Genomic DNA, 9,941 nt, shown 5'->3' with positions numbered 1-9,941 from the left:
AAATCGCTACCCTTGATGAACTTGTTAAGCATACAGGGGTATAATAGTTTGGGCACCATCTGTTTTTTTTCAATTTGTTTATTTGATAAGGCACGTATGCGTTAGCTTAAAGGTGCCATTTTTTCATTGTTTTACATTTTGAATTTCTTAGAACTAGGGGGTTACACAATTTCAATATTATTTTGTTTTATGTAATGAAACTAAAAAAAAACTTTACGGCTAACTTATACATATAAAAGAGGGTATAATATAATATTCGTAAGATTTGGGGGACGGGTCATTTTGTGTGTTCTTTGTATAGTAATTCACTTTATGATTTTTAGAAGGGAGATTGTAGGAGAAATTAATTATTAACTAAGCGGAACATTTTACAAGCTTATTAAATAGAAATAACTAGAAAGAGTGGTTCAAGATTAAGGGGAATTAATTAGGGCTATTTTAAAGTAGTGGTACTGTTGGGCATTTCTTAACGAGATTAAATATTGATCAACTAAACCTAAGCACTTAAGTTTTGGGAATATATTCAAGGGGAGAAGGGGGTGAAGTCATACATCTGTGTATCAGAGACATGGGAGGGAGAGCGGACAAGGCTGAAGGGGGGGGGGGGTGAGATATAAACTTTCAGTTTCCGGCATCAGGAATCAACGACCAGGATTACAGATTCGAACGGATGTATCAAGTATTGGGACGCCGGGCGGTTTTCCTCGAGCCGGCAGGGGTTCCTCCAGACGATTTCGTAGTACGGCTCAGATACGGATCGGGAACACACCGCGCTGCGTGTGTGATGTTGTACTGTAGATCTCGTGTTGTTGGTTCATTCGACAGATGTTTTGTCTCGTCTTGGAGTCGTATCAAACCATCGTTGGGGTACGGTAGGCGGAAGAGGGCACTTCTGGGAATAATAAGAGAAAAGATAGGGGCATTTAAATTTGGATATTGATGGTTTTGAGGAACGTGTATATAAGGGACATGTAGAGAATATCGCGGCTTGCTAGTACATCTCGAACCGGGACATTGGGTGATCTTCCTCGGGCCCGAAGGGAATCGAATAGTTGAGATCTGGCAGAACAGTACTCGGCGCATGCCCAGACAACATGTTCGATTTCGTGATAACCATTGCCACAAGCGCAGATACCGCTATCCACGAGCCCAATACGCCGGAGATGTGCGTCCAGCGTGTAGTGATTGGACATGAGCCGAGACATCACGCGAATGAAATCCCGACCCACATCCATCCCCCTGAACCAAGGTTTCGTCGATACCTTAGGGATTATCGAATGTAGCCACCTTCCCAGTTCACCATTGCTCCATGAAGTTTGCCAACTTTCGAGGGTTCTCTGATGAGTAATACTGAAAAATTCGCTGAAGCTAATTGGTCTTTCATATATGTCACCTTGCAAAGCGCCCGCCTTAGCTAAAGAGTCCGCTTCTTCATTACCTGGAAAGGAGCAATGCGAGGGAACCCAAACTAAGGTAATCTTGTACGATCTTACAGACAAAGCACGCAGGCGCTCCTAGATTTTCCCCAGAAAATATGGAATGTGCTTTCTAGGTTTCATTGAACGGAGAGCCTCGATTGAGCTGAGGCTATCCGAGACAATAAAGTAATGATCGGTGGGCAAAGTATCAATGATCCCAAGGGTATACTGAATAGCAGCAAGTTCTGCGACGTAAACTGAAGCAGGATCATTGAGTTTGAATGAGGCGGTGAGGTTTTGATTGAATATACCGAAGCCAGTGGAGCCGTCGAGGCTTGACCCGTCGGTGTAAAACATCTTGTTGCAGTCGACTTCTCGAAATTTACTATGAAAGATGCTTGGGATCACTTGCGGACGTATGTGATCCGGGATTCCACGAATCTCGTCTTTCATGGATGTGTCGAAGAATACAGTTGAATCAGAAGCATGAAAGAGATTGACACGGTTGGGATAGTATGAAGAAGGATTGATATTTTGTGCCATGTAATCGAAGTACAAGGACATAAATCGGGTTTGAGAATTGAGCTCGACAAGCCTTTCGAAATTTGTAATTACTAACGGGTTCAAGATATCGCATCGAATGAGCAATCGATATGAGAGTTCCCAAAATCGATTTTTCAGCGGAAGGACGCCCGCCAGCACTTCTAAACTCATCGTATGTGTCGAGTGCATGCAACCCAAAGCAATACGCAAACAACAATATTGGATTCGCTCTAGTTTGATGAAATGTATGTTCGCAGCGGAGCGGAAACAGAAACTCCCGTACTCCATCACCGACAATATTGTTGTTTGGTACAGCCTGATCAGGTCTCCTGGGTGGGCACCCCACCATGTTCCGGTTATTGTACGGAGAAAGTTGATCCTTTGCTGGCACTTCTGTTTCAGATACCTAATGTGACATCCCCAGGTTCCTTTGGAGTCGAACCAGACCCCGAAATATTTGAAAGATGAAACCTGAGCAATAGTTTGACCCATTAATTGAAGCTGTAGTTGCGCTGGTTCACGCTTCCTTGAAAATACGACTAGCTCAGTTTTCTCCGTGGAGAACTCGATACCTAGCTGGAGGGCCCAAGCAGACAAATTGTCCAAGGTATCTTGCAATGGTCCTTGCAGATCGACGGCTTTGGGACCTGTAATAGAGACCACACCGTCATCTGCAAGCTGCCTTAGCGTGCAGGAATTGACAAGACATTCGTCAATGTCATTCACGTAAAAGTTATAGAGTAGGGGGCTTAGACATGAACCCTGGGGAAGACCCATATAGCTAATTCGTGATGTCGATAAATCACCATGCGAAAAATGCATATGTTTTTCAGACAGCAAGTTTAGCAAAAAGTTGTTTAGAGTCGGTGAAAGACCATGCTGGTGCAGCTTCTCAGAAAGAATGTTGATAGAAACTGAGTCAAAAGCCCCCTTTATATCTAGGAAAACTGATGCCATCTGCTCTTTGCTAGCATAAGCCATTTGAATTTCTGTTGAGAGCAACGCAAGACAATCGTTCGTCCCTTTGCCTTTGCGGAAACCAAATTGTGTATCTGACAGTAAGCCATTTGCTTCAACCCAATTATCGAGGCGAAACAAGATCATTTTCTCGAACAACTTTCGGATACAGGACAGCATTGCAATCGGTCGATACGAGCTGTGGTCGGAGGCTGGTTTTCCTGGTTTTTGAATGGCGATGACCTTCACTTGCCTCCAGTCATGAGGGACAATATTACCCTCAAGAAACTTATTAAATAAATTCAACAAGCGTCTCTTGGCAGAGTCTGGCAGATTCTTTAACAAGTTAAATTTGATTCTGTCTGGCCCTGGGGCTTTATTGTTACATGATAAGAGAGCAAGTGAGAACTCCACCATCGAAAACGGTGTTTCGTTCGCGTTATTGTGAGGGGACGCGGCGCGGTAGATCTTCTGTGCCGGGGCGGAATCCGGACAAACCTTCTTGGCAAAATCGAATATCCAACGGTTTGAATATTCCACGCTCTCATTGGTACTGTTTCGGTTTCGTAAGCGCCGGGCCGTACTCCAAAGAGTGCTCATCGATGTTTCTCTCGTTAGTCCGTCGACGAACCGGCGCCAGTAGCTACGTTTTTTGGCTTTTATCAAACTCTTCATGCGCGTTTCCGCCATCGCGTACTGTCGGTAGCTAGCTGGCAGCCCGTCGTCCCGGAAGGTCTTATACGCAGCGGCCTTCTCCGCGTACACGTCTGAGCACTCTTTGTCCCACCATGGATTGGGAGGACGCCCGCGTGAATTCGCGTCTGGTACGCGTTTAGTCTGAGCTTGAATCGCGGTATCGAGAATCAAGCCAGCCAGGAACCCGTACTCTTCCTCCGGAGGAAGCTCTTGTGTCGATTCTACTTTTTCGGATATCGCGGACGCGTAGCTCTTCCAATCAATATTTCGTGTGAGGTCATACGAAACATTGATTGTATTCGGTGGCCCTGAACCGTTAGCAATATTAATTACGATTGGCAGATGGTCGCTGCCGTGGGGATCAGAGACTACCTTCCACATGCAATCTAACCGCAGCGATGTCGAGCAGAGGGACAGATCTAAGGCGCTCGGTCGCGCTGGAGGGGCAGGAATCCGTGTCATTTCACCCGTATTCAAAATGGTCATATTCATGTTGTCGCAAAGCTCATGGAGTAGGGTAGATCGATTATCGTCATGAAGGCAACCCCATGCCGTGCCGTGGGAGTTAAAGTCACCTAAAACTAGCCTCGGTGCGGGGAGGAGTTCCGCAATATCGCAAAGCCGTCGGTGGCTAACTGAGGCTCTAGGGGGGATGTAGGTGGAAGCAATGCAAAGTTCTTTGCCTTTAATTCTGGTTTGGCAAGCGACAACTTCAATGCCTGGTGTCGAGGGGAGGTCGATCCGATTGAAAGAATAGCACTTTTTGATCCCCAAAAGTACTCCTCCGTAAGAGTCTTCTCGATCCAAGCGAATAATATTAAAATCGTGGAAGTGTAGGGTTATTTCTGAAGTGAGCCATGTCTCGCATAGGGCAAATGCATCGCATTTCAAATTATTTAGTAAGATTTTAAACGAATCGATTTTCGGGATAATACTTCTGCAATTCCACTGTAGAACAGTGATTAAATCCTTGATCTCGTCCGATGAATTAGCCATCGAAGGATACAATCGCTGAAAGGAGCGGCCATTTCGCAGTGAACTGCATCAAGAATGTTTTTACTGCGGGGAGAAAGCTTATCAAGATACTTTTAAGGGGGTCAGAAATGTTCAACGCTGTAAGAATACGGTCCACAATGTCAGAGAAATTTATTAAGCCAGCACTGTTTTCTTTCTCTGGCTGAGATATGGGAACACTTGGGGTTTTTGATGTTCCTGGAAGTGCTGGGAACTCCTTTTCTGAGCTCAGGTTACTGAGACCGGGAGCGACTTGCTTCGGTTTTACAACAGTACTTCCTTGAGTAGTTATTTTAGGGGGACCATGAAGAGACACCTTCTGGCCTTTACGACGAAGCTTGGAAGAGGAAATGTTCTTCCTTTTTCTACTACTTCTAGGCACAGCAGAAGATGTTCCCTCCTGGGGTTCATCACAGTCGCCTTCGTCAGTAGACAAGTTGGTAAAGATGTTCGTAGAGACAGGTGGCGTAGCTATCTTAAGCATTTCTGCAAAAGATCACTTAGAGCGTCCCTGAAGGGAACGCTTAAGATTTTCCTCGCGCTGTTTGTACGCGGGACATGAAGGGAGATCATGTGGGTTTCTCCCACAGTAGAGACACTTTTCGACATCTCTACCACAGGAATCATCCGCATGATTCCCACCGCATTTCCCACAGCGGGCTTTATTGCTACAATGGGAGGCTGTGTGTCCCAATTGTTTGCAATTAGTACAGTTCATGATCCGCGGCACAAAGAGGCGAACAGGTAGACGAACCTTGTCAAAGAGGAGGTAATTGGGCAGGGCAGAGCCGGCGAAGGTCACCCGATAAGAGTCTGAGTTGACGTATGTTTTCTTCCCGTCAGCTGCGACTGATGCTGAATGCAAACGGTTGCATTCCAGAATCTTCACTGGCTTAAGCATGGGGTCTTTGAAACAGCCAGTCCCATATTTTAGCAGGTCCTCGCAATTCAGACTCGAATCGGAAACGACCCCACTGACTTCAACCCTGCTAGCTGGAATATACACCCTGTACTCCCTCGTAAAGGGTTCGTAGCCAGCAATATCATTTGCCTGAGTTGAACTGTTAACAACCACCCGAAGCTTATCAGGGCGAATTTTCGATATTTCTGTCACGGCCGAATACCGGTCTGTCAGAACGCGAGAAATCTGCAACAGATTCAAACACTTTTTTTCTTTGGTCCGAAAGAAGATCACAAATGGCCCGGTGGCCGAGCTCGGATATACTTTGAGCCGGGGAGCCGATTTTGTTTCGACGTCCATCTCACCTTGAGACGAACCGCCGTCAGGGGAAGTCATTTTTGCACGGGCCTATTGCCCAGTGCACGTTATTAAGACAACCAAGAAGGGGAAACGAAAACTAATACTTAGCTTGTGTAGGTAACGGTATCCAGACGGCTTACTAGAAGAACACTGCTTCACTTCACTGACCGGCTAACGGTACAGAAACAGAAACACAAAAGAAGGGAAAAAATACTGAAACCTCAACTAGGCGTAGAGTGTGCAAATAACCTTGAACGCGGATTAACACTATTTGTCGCTATAGAGTGTACGGACCGATGACAAAAGACTTCTATCTCGACTGAGTGCTCGATAACGAATGAGCACCATCTGTTTGGTTCCTCTCCAAGAATCGAATGTTTTGAGAGACATTCGCTAGATACAAGTAAAATATCAGCTGAACGGAAGAACGGTTCATCTGAACTAGTTCTTTTTACAGAACTGTTCAGTCGGGAATGGTTCTTCGAAGTGAACTGGTTCGCCCATCTCTACAGAAGACGTACTTCCTATCCGCATGATGCTCTTTTAAGAAAGGCAGAATAATATTCTCAAAACACTCCTCCTGGTACACTTGTTGATTGATGGCCAGACCGCTCGGCTTGAAACACGGCTTTGAAATCTGTCTGCCCGATATGGTGATCTACAGCAATTTTTTTTTTTAAATTTGTGCTTAAGCTTATATTTTACTTTGGTGAATGTGGCCGACTTGTCGCTGGAAGAGAAGCTGTCATTTCCTCGAATGTGGGTCTTCAAGAGCGGAAAGTAACTTTCGTCGTCCAGCACGAACGACGTCTCGTGGTAGTTCTTCGTCATCCACCGGCACTGCGATTTCACGATCGCTATCTGCTCGTCCGTGTACTCGGGGAACCGAGTCTTCTTTCGACAGATGATGTCCTCCATCTTGAGGGTCCGGTGAATCATGATATGGAATATGGTTCCGTCCTTGTTGTCTAACAGCTGTTTCAACGCTTCCTTCTTCTTCGTAATTATCTCCGCCGGCCTTCCGCTCCACGCTCCGGGATGCCAGGATCCGGTAAACTGTATTGACGGGAACGTTTTCGTCTCGAAAGTGGTCTACCGTAAACTTTTTCCACGATGACCATGCGTTTCGTAAAACCGTACAACACGCTCGCGGAGTGCTTGCTGTTTCGACGCCATCTTCGATTGAACTGACAGCACCCGAGCGAAAAGAAACATGCCACCCATTTCTAGGGTGTCCAGAGAGCAATATATTTTGGAGACTTAAAAATTACGCCCTTTACTTTAATTACAACATGGTATTGAAATCATTCTCATCTATTTAACACCCGTTTTATTTCTAGTTATTGAGCTTTCGCTTTATTTTCTCTGCTCCAGAGTACGACAAACAAAACTTAATTCACTCGAATCTCCCAATTGTATCATACGATGCCTTTTTTAATCTCTCGATAGTACCTCGTTATTTCTTTGTCAAACTTACTTTTTTACATGGAAATTGAAAAGAGAAAGAGGCGTTCGTATGTACTTAGCATATGCATGAGCTGTAGTATTTTTGCAAGAAAATTTGGCAACCGAACAAATCGAACCGATTTCAGTTGTGGACCAAACTCTGACCGCTATCAATGTCGATGAAACAATGATTACCAGAGTTTCTTTTTGGCTTAAATCGTCTTTCAATCTGGGATCCGAAAAATTTCCTTTCATACATCTGAGAAGGCACATTGAAGTTTTGGTGACTCTGCTTCTTCTAGAGTTCTCTTGCTAGTGGCAGTTTTTCGTTTTACCGGAAATCCACTTCATAAAAAGGAAAATGGCAAAAAATCAATAACTATCGTGAAATAACTTCATTGAGCGCTCTCTCGAGCTGGTGATTATGGAATTCCTCAAGGATCAAAGCTAGTTCCCAATTATTCTAGTTTTCCATCTCAATCGGATCGGAAGCTAAAATCGCTCTGCTTGTTTACAGTGCAATGAATCAAACGAACGTTTCTACATATTGGTAGTACGCGAGGATAGATCGTGCAGACGCGTGTCAGCCTTATCATCGTCAATCTAAACGAATATCTTGATTCTAACATTGTCATGCACAACGACGTGTTGCATGTTGTTTCCCACGGCCAAACTTTTCGCCATGGCCAAAGTTTTAAATGCTATTAGTACCGCATCACGAGTATGAGCCTTTATTAATTGTTCCACCTCGCGAACACAAGAGCGACCACAGTATTGTACCGATGATTGTTAAATTTTGCTGCTGAGTTCCAACCATTTTTAAATAAACGGTCGATGAAAGTAACGGTTCTTTATTGTTCACACTGCCCTCTAAGAACGGTTGGTTTCAAAATTGTCCAATGAAGGACGTTCGTTGGACCAATTTGGACAACGTCCAAATAACCGTTCAACAAACGTCCATCGTTGGACCCGTGTTGAACGATTTTGAAACAATTTTTTGGACGTCTCAGTGGGCAGTTAAACTCATTCCGGAACCGGTTCGGACTTCTGAATGGAGTCATTATGGATTCCAAATCAAATGCAAAAACCGATTCCGACTCAGAATCGGTTGTTGCATTTGATTTGGAATCCATAATGACTCCATTCAGGATTCCGAATCAAATTCCGAATGGTTTGACCGGGATGTACCGCGCTATAGCTATAGTAAAGCAATCGAAAGATAACAGTTGTCCCAAGCCACCCACTGAGACGTCCAAAAAATTGTTTCAAAATCGTTCAACACGGGTCCAACGATGGACGTTCGTTGAACAGTTATTTGGACGTTGTCCAAATTGGTCCAACGAACGTCCTTCATTGGACGATTTTGAAACCAACCGTTCTTAGAGGGCAGTGTGAACAATAAAGAACCGTTACTTTCATCGACCGTTTATTTAAAAATGGTTGGAACTCAGCAGCAAAATTTAACAATCATCGGTACAATACTGTGGTCGCTCTTGTGTTCGCGAGGTGGAACAATTAATAAAGGCTCATACTCGTGATGCGGTACTAATAGCATTTAAAACTTTGGCCATGGCGAAAAGTTTGGCCGTGGGAAACAACATGCAACACGTCGTTGTGCATGACAATGTTAGAATCAAGATATTCGTTTAGATTGACGATGATAAGGCTGACACGCGTCTGCACGATCTATCCTCGCGTACTACCAATAAATTCACTACAACCATCATGTCAGAGTACGTATCCAATGCGAGTTACGAAACCGATTCCTTCATCCTTCAATATGAAATAGAAGGTGTAAGCAAATCTCAAATCACGCTGTGCACATATGAAGGACAGATCCCTAAGTGCCAAACCATGTGCGAAAACCTCTAATGAAAAACATCTACTGCGAGCAAACCCAACAACATCAACTAAATCACCAACAACCGAAGTTACAGCTCAGCCACCAACGAATGCTGGAACAACAGAATCTACACACAGCGTGTCCGATCATTGTGATGCGCCTGCTACTTACCATTCAACTGCCAGCACCTCCAACAAAAACTAAATGACAAAAAATACGGATACACGATAGTGACCCGTCCGTCCCACAAACAACTCAAACCAGGTAATCGTGAAACCCCATACGACATCAAGAGGGCAGCATGGACGAAAACGTCACTTAGACTAAGTGACTTACATAGCTTCGCGCCTGGGCATGGTTTCATAGCTGGACAGTGAACAGCGACTAACAAAGTCAAGTTGACTAAATAACAGGGAGTATGAAAAATTGCGCTCAAACTGATACTACTGATAAAATGGAGAAATTTGAAATCAACGGTAGGTTGTGCAACTGTTTCGATCATAGCTTTCAGATCGAAAGAAAATGGTTGTGATTGGAGATTGCCAGATATAGCATAGGGAAGCTACTTGGGACCGTTGATGTTTCTGCTTTACTTCAATGGCTACTTTTACATTCCTGCACAGACGATCTCATAATATTTCGTCTCATTTGCTCAATTCAGGATTTCCAATTTCTGGTTTTTTACTCGCGTCATATGGTCACCCTACACAAATCTATTTGCGATATAACAATGGATTGAGTTTGTTGGATATGAGCTATATAA

This window comes from Topomyia yanbarensis, chromosome 2, assembly GCF_030247195.1.
Source record: "Topomyia yanbarensis strain Yona2022 chromosome 2, ASM3024719v1, whole genome shotgun sequence".
NCBI classification, from domain to species: domain Eukaryota; kingdom Metazoa; phylum Arthropoda; class Insecta; order Diptera; family Culicidae; genus Topomyia; species Topomyia yanbarensis.
The sequence above is the reverse complement of the archived record's forward strand: the minus strand, read 5'-3'. Positions refer to the sequence as shown.